This window comes from Centrocercus urophasianus, unplaced genomic scaffold (assembly GCF_019232065.1).
Source record: "Centrocercus urophasianus isolate 14NV4802_14NV808 unplaced genomic scaffold, USGS_Curo_1.0 seq_11, whole genome shotgun sequence".
Classification (NCBI taxonomy): Eukaryota; Metazoa; Chordata; class Aves; order Galliformes; family Phasianidae; genus Centrocercus; species Centrocercus urophasianus.
The window spans coordinates 8,977,084-8,994,294 of record NW_024884253.1 but is presented as its reverse complement, the minus strand read 5'-3'; the positions used below and the strand labels follow the sequence as shown (position 1 = coordinate 8,994,294).

The 17,211-nt window shown below is 45.3% G+C and overlaps 1 long non-coding RNA gene across 17 annotated transcripts in view; it reads left to right on the top strand.

Moving 5' to 3' along the window:
* The window catches only part of LOC122168057, a 237,349-nt gene that overhangs the window by 96,171 nt on the left and 123,967 nt on the right, over window positions 1-17,211 (top strand). For 14 of the 17 annotated variants that reach the window (XR_006171152.1, XR_006171166.1, XR_006171184.1 and 11 more), the window contains 2 exons: window positions 881-1,246; window positions 13,428-13,898. This is a non-coding gene — a long non-coding RNA (uncharacterized LOC122168057). The remainder of the gene's footprint in view (window positions 1-880; window positions 1,247-13,427; window positions 13,899-17,211) is intronic. The other 3 variants (XR_006171167.1, XR_006171149.1, XR_006171176.1) reach the window with 2 other exon arrangements.

Below are 17,211 nucleotides of genomic sequence, written 5' to 3'. Positions count from 1 at the left end.
GCCTTCAGGGATGGGGCATCCACAGCTTCTGTAGCAGTACCTCACCGCTGTCTTAGTACAGAGTTTCATCCTAACATTTAATCTGTATCTCTTCTCTTAGTTTAAAACTGTTGTCCCTTGTCCTAGCACTATCAGAGCATGTAAAAAGTTGGTTTCCTTCCTGCTTATAAGCTCTCTTTAAATTCTGAAGGAACTTAATGCCACAGTGAGGTCTCCTGGAGCCCTGTCTTCGCCAGGCTGAACAAACCCAGCTCCTTTAGCCTGTCCTCATAGGAGAGGTGCTCCAGCCCTCTGATCATCCCTGTGGCTCTCCTCTGGACCTGCTCCAGCAGCCTCACATTTTTTTGGGAAAGCTTTAGTGATCTTTTAGAGAAGGTTGGCTACTGATTTGTTCATTTGAATTTATGTATATTTTGTTTTGTGTTTGAAGTGACTGTTTCTAATGCAAGTTACAGTGAAAAATGTAGAAGTTTATAACAGCCAAGGCAAAATTTCCAACTGTTGAAACAAAGCACTTCCTATCAAAATTATTTTGTGTTTTAGCAACCTTCGGAATTTCAAAGTTTTTGTTGTTTTTTTTTTTTCTCACTCATTTAAAGTAGAAGAAAAAAACCAAAATCTTGAAACCCTGCAAAGATTATGGAATTATTCTGTTGTTTTTTTTCCAGCTGTATTTGACATCTCATGTTCAGCTCTGTTGGTTGAATGTGTGAGCAAGAACAAGGTGTTCTACTCTCAGTGCTGTAAGGTCAGGACATCCCTTGAAGGTGGACCAAACATTACACTTGTATGGGAGTAAACATTCCAGCTCTTTTAATACTAAGAAAAAAAAATTGTGTGAATCCCGAAAGTAGATATTAAAATTGTGTTTTCTTTGTAGGTTCATCCACTATTTGGATTATGAAGTTTGATGGGCTGTGATTTGGCTCAGATTTACATTATTTGGAAAAATATTCTGAACTCTCCAGACAGCCCCTGCCACAGACTTTCAGAACTGGCTGGTGTTAAGTGTTTATTTCCAGTCACACCAGGAGAGGGGATGGAGTTGGATACTTTCTAGAAGAAGTAAAAATCAATACTGTGTTGCTGTCAGAAGTGCTTAAAGGGAGAAAAGCCTGGAGTGTAGCTCTCATTTTGGAGAGATTGATTTTTACTCAGAAGATTGTACAAGATACAGGAGGAAAGAGAAGATGTGATCCTGCAGACCTGCATCCTCACCTCTGCAGTGGGACTGAGGCTTCAAAAGGTAGAATCCCAAAACAGCCAAATGTTTTCCAAATGTTGAAGTAATGGGCTTTATTGCACTGCTTCATCCAAAGCCTCATAAGGAGAAGTACTGAGCTGGGAAAAGTAGAGCACAGCTACCTGTTTTGATTCACCAGTTCTGGAGGATTGAAAAATGTTGGTTACAGGAAAGGAAGTTGATACTGCTGCAAACATTGCTCCTCACAAACACACGCGTCTCCTTGTTTTGTGCTCTGGAGTCCAGAGTGCTGAGATGGCTCCTTAGAGGCATCCTTAGAGGTGGCTGAGATTGCAGTGGGGCCTTGGGCTTGCTATGTCCTGCTGGCAGAGTTCTATGGCTGGGTGGACACATGACTCCTCTGATGTGCTTTAGGTGGTCCAACTGGTTCATGTGAAGGCTGTGAAGTAGTAAGGATGGAAAGACAGTAAGGCTCCAAGTGACAATGTAACACACAAAATAAGAAAAAGATGAATCATGCTTTTTATCAGACTCATCCTTTGAGGTTGCTGTATGTCCTTTGAGGTGATGTTGCAGTCAAAGCCTTGTCAGCAAGTGCATATAGACGTGTATCACTGTGTTAATATTGTCTGATTCGATGGGGATGAAAGATGTTGGATTGAACCTCCCCTGAGATGACAACCTAATTCTTGGCAGATCAGTTTCCCCACTGCCCTTCACCACTGCGTCTCAGAACTGAGCTGGAAGGACCATCTTTTAGTATTAGTGAGAAATTGTTAATCTTCGTGACTCAGTCTCTGGCTTAACTGCTGATAATTCTAGTGAGAATGGTGATGATTGGTAGATCTGGTGATGGGAAGATACTGCTGGTCAAGAGACAACATTGATTTCATATTAATGAATAGGCTATCTGTGACCAAGCGTGTCACAGATAGCCTCTATATTTCTGCAGCTGCTGGACACTTTGAAAGTCTAGGGCCACTCAATTCCTTGGAGAACCAACTTGGAATGTTTGCCATTGAACTGCTAGTTTCTGTTTTGGAATGGAGGTTCACATGTTAATCTTCAGTTTGAGAGTGAAAATCCCCCAGTTGAAGGTAATGATGGGGGAGTACATTACATGTCGAGTAACAGCCGCACTGATAAAAATGAGAGGGAATAGAAATGGTTGTACAGAATGAAACCATTCAGTTTGTTATCTCAGTGTAGGTTAGGCAGCCAAGCCTGGCAATGCCTGCCCAGTATTGTGTTCTGCACATTAGCCCAAGTCACCAAATCATAGGTGCTAAATTGAAGTGGGAGATGGTAAATACTGACTGCATCAGTAGTGCTGCATGCCATAAATTTTAAACTTCTCTAACATCCAGGGTATATCTCCTGAAACTGGAGTTCAGCCCCTGGTTCTACTGGTGCTATGTAGTTGTCACTTAACTGCTCATCTTCCTCCTTGCTCAGTAATTACTGACATTTCATACAGAGCACCCAGCATGTCTGTGGGGTGCTCATGTTCCTGTGTAATGAGTAGGACTTAATGAGGGGAACAAATCTTAGAAAATCCCACACAGATCCACATTCATTGGTCATAGTACTGGTGTCTGTGATAGATTGATGCTCAGAAGAGAGACAGGGATGCTTTGGACAGCATAGATGAGCCTCTTGTATCTCTCAGGAGCCTCTTTCAAGTCTCCAAAGAAGAACATAGTGTAATTTGGCACTTATTATTTCATTGCATCAGCTTTTCTGAGCCTGGAAGTGCTCTTAGCACAAGCAAATAAATTACCCGTCTCATTTTGCTCCGTGCTCTGCAGCCAGCCATATGTTTGAGCCTCATAGAGATTCTTATCTCACAGGCTAAAATTACTCAATGGAGGATGACATTTCTTATCAAGGGCTTTGCTGAATCAGAGAGTGGCTCTGGCACCCAGCTCAGAGACACCGCTCCTTCTTGTCCCATCCTGGCAATAAATGGATTTGTGTCTGTAGGTCAGAGGAGCTTGCGTCAAGATTCGGTTGCAGATGGATACTCTGAGAACTGTCTGTGCCTGGAAGGTTGCAAACAGCCATCTCCTTCTACCAGAAGCTTTTCTCCATACTTAAAGCTTGCATACAGCTTTGTTTCTCCATCCTTCTTCCTTCTAATTAATAGTTATTTTCCTTCTTCTTTTTCTCTCTTGTGTTGCTTAGTATCTGTTAGCTGCCAATGATTCAGGGTATTCACCAGCTGTGTAGCAGGAAGAAACTTGTACTCTCCCTTTACCCATTACCTTTAAATGGGGGAATTTCACTCTCAAACTGAAGGTTAGCATGTGAATTTTCATTCTAGAACAGAAACTTACACTTCCCTGTGGCTTCTTCTTTTACAGCATCTTCCCTCCAGCTTTTCTATGCCTGGTCCAAGGAAGTTTTACCCCTTGGAACCTTCCTGGGCAGTAAATGAAACCACGCATTACTGACAAGGACCATTTAAATGTTCTCTGTGGATTTTTTCTCCCAAGTGGTCTCACACTATGGATAACTCATGGGCTGATTTGAAGACATTTCTGTGTCCTGTCTCCCACCCTCCCACTTTGTGTCCTGCACTCAGTCACAGCAAGCAGCATGGAAGTCCCAGCTCCTTTGTGCCATCACCTGCTGACTGGCTTGCCTTTTACACAGAGTTCCTTTCTACTCTGTTTTTCTTGCTGTATCATGGTGAGTCACACTGGCCCCACACATAGTCCTCGGCCAGGGCTGTCACTTCTTGGCCACATGCCACTGGTTAAGCAATGATGTGATGCCTGTTCCCTGAGATCACTGTTGGACAGAGGGCTTTGTGGTGGTGGATGGCCATCTGGCCCTTGGACTTTGCTCTGGGTCAGGTCCACGCAGTGCAGTCAGGTGTTGCCCTATTACCTGACATCCTGTGGCATGCCATGGTTAGAATCCTAGAATCACAGAATATCCTGAGCTGGAAGGGATGCTGTGACTCATGATCATCGAGTCCAGCTCTTGGCTCCATAGGGAACCACCCAGAAATGAAGCCTTATGTCTGAAAGCATTATCCAAATATTTCTTGAACTTTGGCACCTTGGGTCTGTGCCCACCGCCCTGTGCAGCCCGTTCCATGCCCACCACCCCCTGGTGCAGACCCTGTCCCTGACCCCCACCTGAACGCAGCTCCATGCCGTTCCCTGGGCCCTGTCGCTGTCACACAGAGCAGATCAGAGCTCAGTGCTGCCCTCCACTCCCTGTGAGGAGCTGCAGCTGCCATCAGGCCTCCCCTCAGCTCCTCTGCTCTGCGCTGAGCGCACCCAGGGACCGCAGCTCCTCCCCATACGTCTTGCCCTTCATACCCTTCACCATTTTCGTAGTCGTCTTTGGATACTGCCTAATTTTATGTCCTTATATTGTGGCACCCAAACCTACATCTGGTTCTCAAGGTGCAGCCACACAGCTCAGAGCGGAGTGGGACAACCCCTTCCCTCAGCCGGTTGGCAGTGCTGGGCCTGGTGCACCCCAGGACATGGTGGAGGAGTTGGGTCTCATGCCCCTGTGGGTCTGCCTCAGGTGGAGGTGATGGGCCATCATGGAAAGCACTGTGCTCAGGGAGAGGTAACCCACCAGCACAGTCAGCCCAATGGTGGTTGAGTCAGTCTGGCAGCTCCCCAGAGTCACTGGTTGCGGGCGGCAGAGCATGGTGGGATGTGGGATGGAGCTGTGCTGGAGTCAATCTTCTGCTTTGGTGTTGCAGAAGTAACTTCACAGAGTGGTCGGACCCCAGTACAGGAAATACTTGTGTGCTGAGCGCATCACCAGCCAACTGTTGCCCTCTGCTTCTGGGAGGCGAAGGCAGGAAGATTGAATTTCTATTGCAAGGTCCTCAGTCTTCAAAATCAGCATGATTTTTTTTTTAATATGTGATCTTTGAATTATCCTTTAATGTGTCTTTCATTGGGGTCTGCAGAATGATTAGTTTCCTTTGAAAACCTTAGTTTTAAATAGTTTTAAAGAGGGAAGCGTGCCAGTGATGCTGTGCAATGGCAGAGGACGCATGCAGAAGGCAGTAATTCCAGGCAAAAGGAATGAGGAGTTAAAGCAAATGCAGTTTATGTAAAGTTATCATGAAGAAATTCAGCCTGGGAAGGACACCGAGCAGCAAAACAGCTTTCCAAAGAGAAACTGAGCATCACTGATTTGCTAGTGTGACATAGGGATGGATCCAGCTCTCTTCCCTGGGGAAGGACTAGTGCATCTTTTCCATCTCTAACATCTCCAATTCCTCATATACGATGTAAATAATTTATAAGATTGAAACTAAATCACTGACTGTCTGTGCAGAAGGCAGACCACAGCCCACAGCCAGAGGTGTGGGGGAACTGCAGTGTGCCAGGTGACCAGTGCCTTCAGGCTGGATTGGTGCCTGAGCTTTACTGAAGTCAACCAACTATCTTATTCTTCCTTCCAGCCTTGATCTTTTCTTCTTTTTTCCATATTTTATTTCCCATTCTCCCCCACCCTTCTTACTTTCCCTTCTGTTTTTCTCCTTTCTCCAAGTTTGCTGCTGTGTTCTGCTTTTGAAACATTCACAGCTCTTTCTGCTGGGCAGTACAAGTGTTCTCTGTAATGTGAGCCACAGCTATTTTGACTGTGTAGAAACCCAGCAGTGAGTGCTGTCACCACTGTAAAGGCCTGGTTTCAGCCTGGAAGTGAACAATCACCTGCAAGTGTAGAAGAGGAAAAAAAGCTGCAGAAAGTGTGAGGAGGGGTGGCTTCAGGTTGCAATGGGTGGGAAGCTGTTTCTCTGTATATTAGTATCCAGGGAGTACAAAACTCATCTGGAAGTGGTGGGTCATGGCCTAGAGAGAGCTGACCTTCGTGCAGCTTTCAACCAGGATTGCTGCTCAGGTGTTTTGCAGAGAGCTGCAGAAAGCAGAGCCAAATCTTTCTGGTTCTGCTGCTCCAGTGCTTTGTAGACTTCTCAACTGGAGCAGGAGCTCCAGAGGATTGGGGAAAAACAAAATACAGGATCAATCTACAACACTGAAGTGTGTACAAGTGTCCTTGAGCCAACAGAAATTCCCTTGGAATATCCCTCTTCTACAGATCGCTGGGAAACTGCTCTGCCTGCAAAGTAGGGTGGTGGTTGAGCATCATTACATAGAAAAGTGGTTTATTCTGGCTTATCTTATGTGGGCTTTCTCTTGGTGTCTGTTGCTGTATTTGCTCATTTCAGTGCGTGGTTGCTCATCCTTGTGCTGGGAGAGTGCTTGTCAGTCTTGCTGGTCTTACTCATGCAAATAAATTTCTGCTATGTATGTTTTTAAAAATTATATGACTTTAAATTATATGTATTTCATTGCATGAGATACAGTGCCACCGTCTCTTTTTTGTGCTATTGTAAATATATCTGTTACATCACCGTTTCAAAGTATTGTAATAACAACATTGTAGACTCAAGTTTTGTATTACTCATAAGAGCAGGATGCTTGCTATTTCCTGGGATTCCACATTCCTTTTTTTTTTTTTCTGTGAGAATTATGCGAACTGTGCTGGAACAGGCTGCCCAGAGAGGTTGTGGATGCCCCGTCCCTGGAGGTGTTCAAGGCCAGATTGGATGAGGCCCTGGGCAGCTGGTCTAGTATTAATTGTGGAGGTTGGTGGCCCTGCATGGGGCAGGGGGGTTGGAGATTCGTGATCCCTGAGGTCCCTTCCAACCCTGGCCATTCTGTGATTCTGTTCTGTTTTCAACAAAGCATCCATTTAGGCAAGTTACTGAAGCTGTGGCCTTTCAGGTGCTTGGATCTGGAAATGTTTCCTCATTGCTCTGTCTCTTAAACAGCAAAGGGGTCTCAAAGAACCCAAGTCCTTCGCCTCCCACTGCCCCTCACAGGAAGGGCCATGAGGTTGTTAAAGACTTCCTGACATCTAGCTTGAATTTCCCTTCTCTTAATGGAATTCACTTTGTTATGAGTTCTGTGATTGTTCTTTAAGATACTAGTTTTTTTTTTTTACAGTTTCCTTGTTTTTTCAAGGGTGGTTTGCTTTGAAGGGTGTCATTCTACCTTCAAATAGACCTGGGTGCTTTGCTCTGCAGTCCTCATGCACCTGCCAAGGTCCTGGGCTGCTGCGATCCTTGACCTGAATTGCAGTGAACAAGTGCAGAAGAGAGGAAATACTGCCCTTCCTGCTGTACAATTCTAGGAGATGTTCAACAGCTTACACCTCTTCAAACTCAGCATGTTTTGTTCTATGATCTATAGTTCTGTGAAATCCAGGAGGATGCCTGAGGTTGGCAGGGACATCTTGGTCCATCTGGCTCAACCACTCCTTAAGCAGGGACACCTGGAGCAAAGTGCCCAGGACCATGTCCAGGTGGCTTTTGGATATCTCCAAGAAGGAAAGCTCAAGCTGTATATAAGGCTTTTATCTTGGAAGCGTGGCTGTGGTCCTGGGACACTTACTAATGAGCTCTCTTCTACCTCTTCCCAATTTTTATTTTCTTAAGTTGTAACTTGAGGAATAACTTTGTTCTGTGACGTGAGTGTCCTAGGTGGTTTTACTCATCTTCTAGAAAGCATGATGGGCAGCAGGAGCACTGGGTAGCCTGGCATGATGAGGGATGGGGAGGAGAAATGTGGGGGAAGAAGGAGGATGTTCTTTCTGTGCCATGTCCATCTCTCTCTCTTGCTCCCTCACCCCAGCCTCAGTCTCCCATTTGAGGAGGGTGCCGCCACCACTCCAGGTTAGAAAGCTGCTCATGTGGCCAATATATGCCGGTGTTTTGAAGCCCATCTTGGGGCATCTGTTAGAGATGAAATGTGGGAACAGCCGCAGCCTGAGATGGTTGTAGCTGACAGTTACAGCTAACTATTAACTCCAATGTTTTGTTATCTTCCTGGAGCTATTTTCACAGTACTCATGAATGGCCTGCTTTTTACTCCTGCCATGGTAAAAATGGCTGAAGAAAAACATCCCTGTTAGTTTGTAATGTAACTGGCAGGATTTGTAGCTTTCATGGCTTCTATGGGTTTGGTTTTTTTTTTTTTTTTTTTTTTTTTTGGTATTATCTTAAACTCTTGAGGAGAAGGTAACAAAACATTCAAGGGCAGATTCTTATCTCTTTTATATAAGTGCAGAGGAAGGATAACTTCTCACCGTGGGTTTGCATCATCTCATTTTCAGGCACAGTCTCTCAATTTTTAAAATAAATAAATGACGCACTGCAGTTGCTGGAGTGCATGAGTTTTCTGCTCTTTTTCTCATTTATTAGAGTCTATTACAATAAAGTTTTTAAAACATAGGTCTCTTAGCACAGCATTTTGCATCATCTTTAAAGATAATTTTTTATGTACTGTGGCAGTGTTCACTCAGCTGCATCAGAGGGAGAAAAACTAGAGAAACCCCTATGGCAACTCTAGGGCTGCATCCATGCAACTTCTGCTTGCATGGGTGGGCCAATGCTGTTCTCAGCTGGGTGTACTGCAGTGGCTGCATGTAGCCATCAGCGGGGTTTTTGAAGTGAGAGGGTGCATTGGTACCCCTGCCAGTCTGGTCAGAGATTGGCCATTGGAGCTTCTCTGGGATACCATGAATTTAGAACAGGAGCTGGGGGTCCTCATGTTTGTTGGGCACCCTGCTCCAGATGTCCCTGCTTGAGCTGGGGTTGGACGAGATGGACTTTTGGGTCCCTGCCAACCTCACCACTCTGGGCTGAGAACATGTTTGTCTGGTAGAGAAACAGAGGTTGTTGTGATGTCTTTAAAAGTCTTTGTACCTCTGGTCATTAGCTAGATGCAAATCAGAAGATGTTAAAAGGGATTGTAGTTTGCACAGAGTGATTGAGTCAGTCATTTTTCCCTTGTGGAGCTCTTCCTGCACATGGGGGCAGTGCGAGGGCCAGTGCATGGAATGCTTTGCCTGCTGCTCTGCTCCAACAGTGCCTGGCCATCTGGAACTGGCTTCAGAACTGCTGCTTCTCAAATCAGCAATTAGTTACCTTATCTACTTAAGGTAGATGCCACAGCTTTCCTAGAACTGCCACCTGTGTTGCACATAAACTGCGTGAAGTTATTGTCACTGAGCCAGTTCAGCCACCACTGTCATGTGGTTACTCGTGTGGAGGTGACACAGGGGCTGTCAGAGTGCTCCTGGACCTTTAGGAATTCAGCCTGGCAGCCTTGCTGAGAAGTCATTTTTCTGACTGCTTTGTAGCTTGTGAAAATGAAACATGCAGATTAAGAGATTTACCCGAGATCGTAGGATGTTGATGTGCTTGAGATGAAAATCTTCATCTTCAGTGTCCCAGTTTTGTGCTCCATCTATCAATGCAACACTTCTATTTTTATCACTTTTTAGTGTCACATTGTTTGCAATTTGCTTTACTAAAAATCACTTTTCTGCAGGCTTTGGTTTCCACTGACAGAGGAGTACACTCTTCTGAACCAAGCTGTGCAAAATAAACATTGAGCTAACAAAAGGCATCCACATTTCTAATTGCTGTTGTGCAAGTGTGTCCTTGTAGCTCTTGCAATTAGGCAGCTGCATAAATACAGCTCCTGCACGTTCATCGAATGAAGTGTTACAGCTCTGTTTCTGGGGCGTTACTTGGCTGACCTTTGAAGAAACTGAGCACCGTCCCTCCCTCTGCTCCATTTGCTGAGTCAAGGCTGCTGCTTTCGAGGAGAGATAGCCTTTCTCATAGCCCAAGGCGGAAGTTTAATTAGTGGCTGCAGACATCTTAGATGATGGCTGTGTTTACACCCCAACACACCGCTGTGGAGGTTGAGTGTAGTGCTTGAAGCACCTGGATGGTGCTGAACAGCCAGAACAGATGCGGATCCAGACGCGGAATAACTGTAGAGGTGATGCCAAGCTGTAGTTGTTTCAGATACCACTGGTGGCTGTGATTTTCTCCCATGAAAAACACAGGCTCTTCACCAATTGCAAGCTAAAGTTGCAATCTAAACAAATGGTCAATTCTGGGCTTTAAAGGAACAGACTGTTTTTGTGTGTTTTTCTTAACAATCCAGACTTTAAACTTAAGAGAGTAAGATTAGAGAACCAGAAATGTTCTCCGGTTTGTAGGAAAGAAGTAGCTAAGTGACCACAATGCTGTGTCACATCGCTGCATGCTTGCTGTGTGACTTTTGAACCCAGGATGTGTGAAGCAGAAGTTGTAGGGCAGCCAAATAGCTCACCGTTCAGAAAATGCCAGCGTCAGAGAGATTGTCATCTCTGGAGCCATGACCTCTGGTGAGAGCATGTGTGTTCTCCTCCCCGTCTTCAAGATCTGCGCAAGCATCACTGTGTTTTGAATGCAAGAATTTTTCTCTCCCTCTTTGATATAAATATGCATCTTTGATATAAATATGTAGAGATAGTTATCTTTAGCTGCGCACACATGCCTGCAAACCGAGCTGGTTCACCGCACATCAGCACGAGTTGTGTATGCTTAAACCCACTGTCTTTATTCAGACAGAACTCCTGTTGATTTTTCTATGCTTCTGTAAATTCCAGAGCCACAGTGCGAAGCTGGTTGTGCACATTTGTTTGCCTTTGTATCATAATACAGATGAGTGATCCTTGTAATACAACTACATTTATTTGCTGATAGAAATGTGCAGAGCTGTGATAGGTAACTACATAGATAATCATTGATTTCCTTTTTTTTTTTTCTTTTTTCCCCATGCAAAACTGACCTGACTACATGCTTTGATAGACCAAGTTTCCCAGTTATCTGAGTCTAATAGGCCTCTGTCTCTTAATTTTTCATATTTTTTTTTTCTGATGAAATGGTCTTATTTTATTTTTCAGTAGTCTCCTAACCTTTGTCTAATTGTGTATCACACGTGTTGCTGGGGCTAGGTGACAACTGTGGCCAGTTCATTTCCTACTCAGAGCTTTATTTGCATCTTGACAGAAGGATGTGGTGGTTTTTCTCCTCTTTCCCTCTATATTGATTTCCTATGAATTGTATTTTTAGCCATTTACGAAGCATATGCAATTTTTAGTATACCACTAAAAAAAAAGTCCAAAAACCAGAGTAAAAGTCTTCACGAGAAAGATCTCAGAGCAGCAGATGTGTACCTAGAAAAGCTGGAGAGGTTTCATAGAGGACTGGGGACATGGGTCATGCTGCTGAGACGAGTTGTTGACTAAGCTCAGGTCTCGTGTCCTCCAGGTAGGATAGAATCACAGAGTCACTTAGGTTGGAAAAGACACTTCAAGATCATCAGATCCAGTCATCCACCTGACGCTACCATATCCATCACTAAACCATGTCCCTAGAGTCACATCCACAATGTTTTAAAGGGGAAAAGTTAGAAGGGACATTCTGTTATAGCAGAGTTCTTCTCAGTGCTATGGTAAAAGAACAGACAGACGAACAACAAAGAACCATACATAATGCTAAAGAGTTTGAGAATTTGGGAGAGAACAGCTTGTCCTGGTTTTATTTCTAGGTGTCTGTCCACATACAGGGCCTGCTGTAATGTGGAGGAATCAATTTTGGTTAAAGGATGGTGGTTAGATGGCGAGAGCACCTGTCTAAGGTTGTTACATGGCCATTTTCACCTGGCATGTGTATGCTGATGCCAGAAGTCCCACTTTTCTGCCTCTTTCCTCTTGTGATAGGATAAGGGATAATGTTTTATAAGTAAAAGAGAGGAGATTTAAGTTAGATGTTAGGAAGAAATTCTTTATTGAGAGGGAGATGAGGCTGTGGCACAGGCTGTCCAAAGAAGCTGTGGATGCCCCAACCCTGTAGGTGTTCAAGCCCAAGTTGGATGGGGCCCTGGGCAGCCTGAGTTGGTGGGGTATAACCCTACCTGTAGTCCTGAAGTGCATGAAGTTCTTGATAGAAAGAAAGATCCTTGGATCCAAGATCCTGACATCCATCCCATCAGGATTATCCCCTAGTCAAAGCAAACTTAAATTGTGTTGACTTTTTTGCCTGCTGGATTTGGTTATGTAGAAAGTAGGTCAAGGAATCTCATAAATCTTGACAACAGCGGAGCTTCTGTTCTCCATTCCCAGCAAGCAGGAGGAGATGGAGCTGGCTGTCTCAGGGTTTGATTCTGCCTGTTGAATTGATCCCCATGGCCTGTGCAGGAGTGGTGTGAGCTGGCAGCAAGCTTTGCTCATGGGAAGAGGGACACCTAACCCATATTGCCCACTCTGCTGGGCAGCTGGAATGTTTATGACTGTGCACATGCAGATATCTGCTCAGCAGATAAGCATTTGGCTCAGGAGCTCCTTGCCCTGCAAACCATTTTGGGAGAGCTGACATGCTGGGAGACTTGGTGGCATCCTGTGTGAGATGCGTTAGTAGTTCTTAGTAAAAGATGTTGAGACAGAGTGCAAGTGATTCATAGTTGGGTTTTTCTCTTCCTTTTTGCTGTGTGAAGCTGCAGAGGTGTTTTCTCTCCACTTCCCACCTTGTCCTCAGCCACCCCTATGAAATCTCCACATGGGGCCCATGTGATGACTCAGCCCCCTCGGGAGACCCCGGTGGTATTTCCCCCACCTTTCCATCAGTGACTTCTCTGGTGAGAAAGTCCTCCAAGGCTGTGCCTTGGCTCTTGTGTCTCACCAGAATGTAAAGGTTGCATCCTGCTGGGTGTGATTGAGTCGACGCACTTGTTCATAGTTATTTTGATCAAGTAGAGACCTGAAACAAGATGACTTGTTTTCTTCTTTCATTATTTGCCCAATTAAAAATGTTTGCAGTTTAGCTGCTATCTAAGCATTCCTAAGAACAAGGATAGAAGGGAAGCATGGCCACTGTTTTGATCTTTGCACACCATTCACAGGGGCTGGGTGGGGATTTTATGGTCAATGACCCCAGCTGGCTCCAGGGCCTCTTCACTAGGCTGCCTGTCCATCCTTTGGCAATGCTTCAGGTCAACTTTCCACTTGTGAAGTGAAAATTGTGTAAATCTCAGTCCTGATCCCAAACAGAACAGGTGTCACATACAAGTATGCTGCAGCCATTAGCTGTTGCATTTGCCAGCAGGAAACGGCACGGTATGGATTTTTAGTGGTACATCACCAGGACCCAGATAGGTCTTAGAGCTGTCTTGCTCCTTCTGGTGCCTGTGTTCTTCAACGAGACTCCAGCTGAGTTTCTCCTTGCTGCTTTGTATAGTGTCTTGCTATGCAGGTCCCATCCCAGCTGTGCTCCCAGTGCCCTTCCTTCTTTAATAACACGTTCTGATATTTTTTCCCCTTTCTGTTTTCTTCACAGATCTGGAAAGTATGAGCAGCAAGAGAAGCTTAATCACCATTAGATAAGTATTACAGATGACTCATGCTAGAATATCAACAGCTGTGCAGCTGACATGAATATATTTGTACCAAGAGCCAGGAACCTTAACCCACCCTGTGCTTTCCCACTAACACGCTTTGGTTCTCTAGCACCTTTTACCCCCTGATTTGTACACCTAAACAGCTCACAGAAGTGTTTTTGCCTCCTTGAGGGGTTACAAGGTACAGGATAGCTCATGTCACTTGAAACCAAATTACAAGATGTCATCTTAAAATGAAAGCTGGTGATGAATGGCTTCAGTGTTGTAGCTGTTTTCTAGGACAACTTGCAGTTTGTCTTTTTAATAGAGGCAGTTAATGGCTTTCCTCAATTCTTTGTGGTTTTTGTTTGTTTTCTTTTCAGAATCATTGACTCCTTTTCCAGCACCACAGCTCCAGAAGTCCAGAGCAGGTAAGACAGCTGCTGCTTTGAGGTGCTCCATTTGATTCATTAAAGACAAAATGCTGGCTGCATGTAGGCAGCATGAAAAATACATTGGCTTGACTGTGGTGAGAATAACACCCATCATGCTTGGCCCCATCCAAGCGTGAGGAGTGACTGTATTTGGGGCACAGCGAGCAGGCTTGCAGCAGCCATGGTCCTGGGCCCCTTGCTCTGAGTGTCCTAGCTTGAGCAGAGGTCAGACCAGATGGATTCACAGGTCCCTGTCAACTTCACCCATTCTGCAATTCTGTGGAGGTTGCACTTGGCAGGAGCTAGCCTGTCTCCATTAGCTGGAGGTGGGTAGACAACTTGGAGGGGTGCAAAGAGAAGTCAGAAGGAAACATCTGGATGGGGAGTGCTGCAGAGAGGGATGTGCCTGTGATGATAAAGTGTGCAAGGCCCTGCGTCAACTTCTGTATTCTGGCTCAGCCTGCTGAAGAAGCTCGTTTTCCATGAGGATGCTGGGCAGTGACCCAGCACAGCTCAGCACAAGCAGAGTGTTCCCTTTTGCCATCAGCAGGCTGAGACCAGAGCTGCAGCAAAGTTGTGATAGCACATCAGGTGCTGCAGTTGTTTTGGCAGTGACCGAGAATCAGAGCATGCTGTGTAGAGAAGTCTTGCTTGAGGATCTGTTCTTGTGTCCTGATGACACGACTCTGATGCTGTCTTACATTTGTTGCGAGCACTGATGCAGGATTCACATTACAAGGTAAGTTTCGTTGAGGTCTGTATGGAAGCTTTCATTTGTGCGTGCTGCAGTAAAGAGCTGTGTCCTGCACGTGTGACAAAAATAAACTGTGTTGCAGCTGGCTCTGGGATCAACTGCTGTTGCAGAAGCCCTTGTTTGACAGCTTGTCTATCATCACAGGGTCAGCTAGATCCCTTGCCAGTAAAGCAGCAAATGCCCTGAAGACCTTCTCCGTTTAGACTCTGTATCAGATATTTGCTTGGCATGGACTGATCTCATGACAAAATTGTCCTTAGTGATAACCTGGCATTACTCTCTGGAGAAGGAATGGGAGTTTGGCTCTCGGGGGTTGTGTGCCACCCCCCAGTGAAGGTTCTGTGGATGTTTTCATAGCACGGTCTTCCACTTGAGGCATGTTCTCCTTCTATACATGCTTTAAAAAAACAACATCAAAAAAAAAAGAAAAAAAAGAAAAAAACCCCAACACCCTGACGAATGCTCTTAACCCCACTCTGTTGATTGCTCAGTGGAAACACTTCTGGGGCAGAGAAATGAAAGTGCCAGCCCTGCCCTGCTCACCTTGAGCTGCTCCCTGGGGTGAGGCTCACAGCTCAGCCGTGGGACCCGGTGTTTCCCCCACGCAGCCCTGGCTGTGTGCATTCAAAGTGAGCACCCGGCCGTGTCGCCTAGCTGCAAGCAGAGCTGGGAGGTGCATGGGGCTTTCCAGCCACACAGGCCAATATTAGTAAGTGGGTTTGTGCATGTGCCTCTTGATTCAAGTTGTGAGCTGCCCGCATGGTCTAAAAATTGCTGCTCAGCCTCGTAAATAATACACTTGCAAAGAGTTTCCGAGAAGCATAATAACTTCCCTACATACATTTATTTTACGTCTTTATGTTCTCAGATGTGTGTGTATGTGCTGAGTGTTTGCTGTACTCCAAAGAGGATGCTTCTCTTGCTCTTGTCTGATAACCGCAGGCAGGCAGTGGATGAGGATAAGGAGTTTGTTGCTGGAGTTTTGCCTTTTTCTCTTATCAAATTTTGGGGTGTCTTCCTGTGGGTGGGTAGGTAGGTAGGTAGGGCATGTGAGCGAGTTGCATGGTGATTTCCAGATCATGCCAGCTCTGCAGTTTGATTGGGAAGTGCGTATCCCAGGGCACCTCTAGTCCAAATAGGCTTTTAAATCACACAGGTAATTTTTAAGAAAGATCATTAAGTTCCTGAGTTACTCAGTAATGTCTACAAGTGTTACCGCAAATGGCTCGTGAAGCACTAACTTCTGCCAAGTGGCAAGTGCATTATTAGGAGACAATCAGCTGCCCATGTGGCATGAGTCTTGGGGTGTTTAACTGAGTTGCTGTAGCACAGCTCTGCTGAACTGACCTCGCCTGCCTCCATGCTCTGATAACCCTCCCTGGGAGAAATGCATCTTAGTGGAGCGGTGTAAGATGCTTCTGCTCCTATTTCCTGCTGCACAAAGCTGCTATCCTCAGAGACACGGGCATTTACACCTTATCCATTGCTTCCTATTAGCACAAAGCCATCTTCTGTTGATAGAAGAGCTGAAGCATGAGGAGAGGATGTCAAAATTTGACAGGTCTACTCTTCCTCCCCTTGCTGTGGATAGGGGATTGATCTCTGGCAACACAGCAAGTGAGGACAGTGACATCTCTGAGGCTGAATGCAGAGCACAAGGATCATGGGGGGCTTTTAAAGAGAGATATTACTTGAGGCATTGTAGGGGGGGAAGAGGTGAATACCACTCTGTTTCCATAAGATTGTATTAGATCTGAGTCAAAGATTTCTGTGGATCTTGGCTCAATGCTTCCATAATTTAAAATGTTGTCATTTTTGTCTGATTTAATGACAGGCAGTACCTAAGAATAGATTCCCGGGTGTTTTATCATGTCTGCGCAAATCGTGCTGTTCAAGTGTCACAAGATGCTTTGTTGAAGCCACAGCGGTGTGCTGTGGACAAACTGCTCAGTGGCCATTTGCTTTGAGAAGCAGACCACATACACCTGAAGTATATCTTGAAGTGTTAGCTTGGAAAACCTTGCAATGTAGGAAGGCAGCAGAGGAATATTGGGCGCTGTATTCAAAGAAAAGTGACAGGCTCAAAGTCTACCCTGAACAGCACGTCATCCTCTAGGTAGAAGACCAATGTGAAAACCCCATTATTGCTTCTGCTCCTCCCTGCAGTATTTCCAAGGTTTTTGCTGTGTTGCTGTCAATGTGGCACAGAAATGGTTGTTGTCTACAGTAGGTTACTACGCAAGGGGCCTTGTGGAATTCAAGATGCTCCTTGCAGTAAAGGAGCACACTGAATGGGTGCTGAGTTTTCTTCTCAACTTGTTTTCACCAAAGGCAAAGTCACAAGCTCCCCTACTCATGTTTTCATCCTTGACACAAGTCTCCTGGGAGGTCAACCACCATTCTCAGACACTTGGTCACTTAGTGGAACAAACTCAAGGGCCCTCACAAGTTATTGGTGGAATTCCCGTTGCTTCCTGGAGGAGTTTGTAGTTCCCTAATAGGACATCTTGGTTTGAGGCTCTGAAGTGTGCACACATGAACAGAAGGGAAGCATAA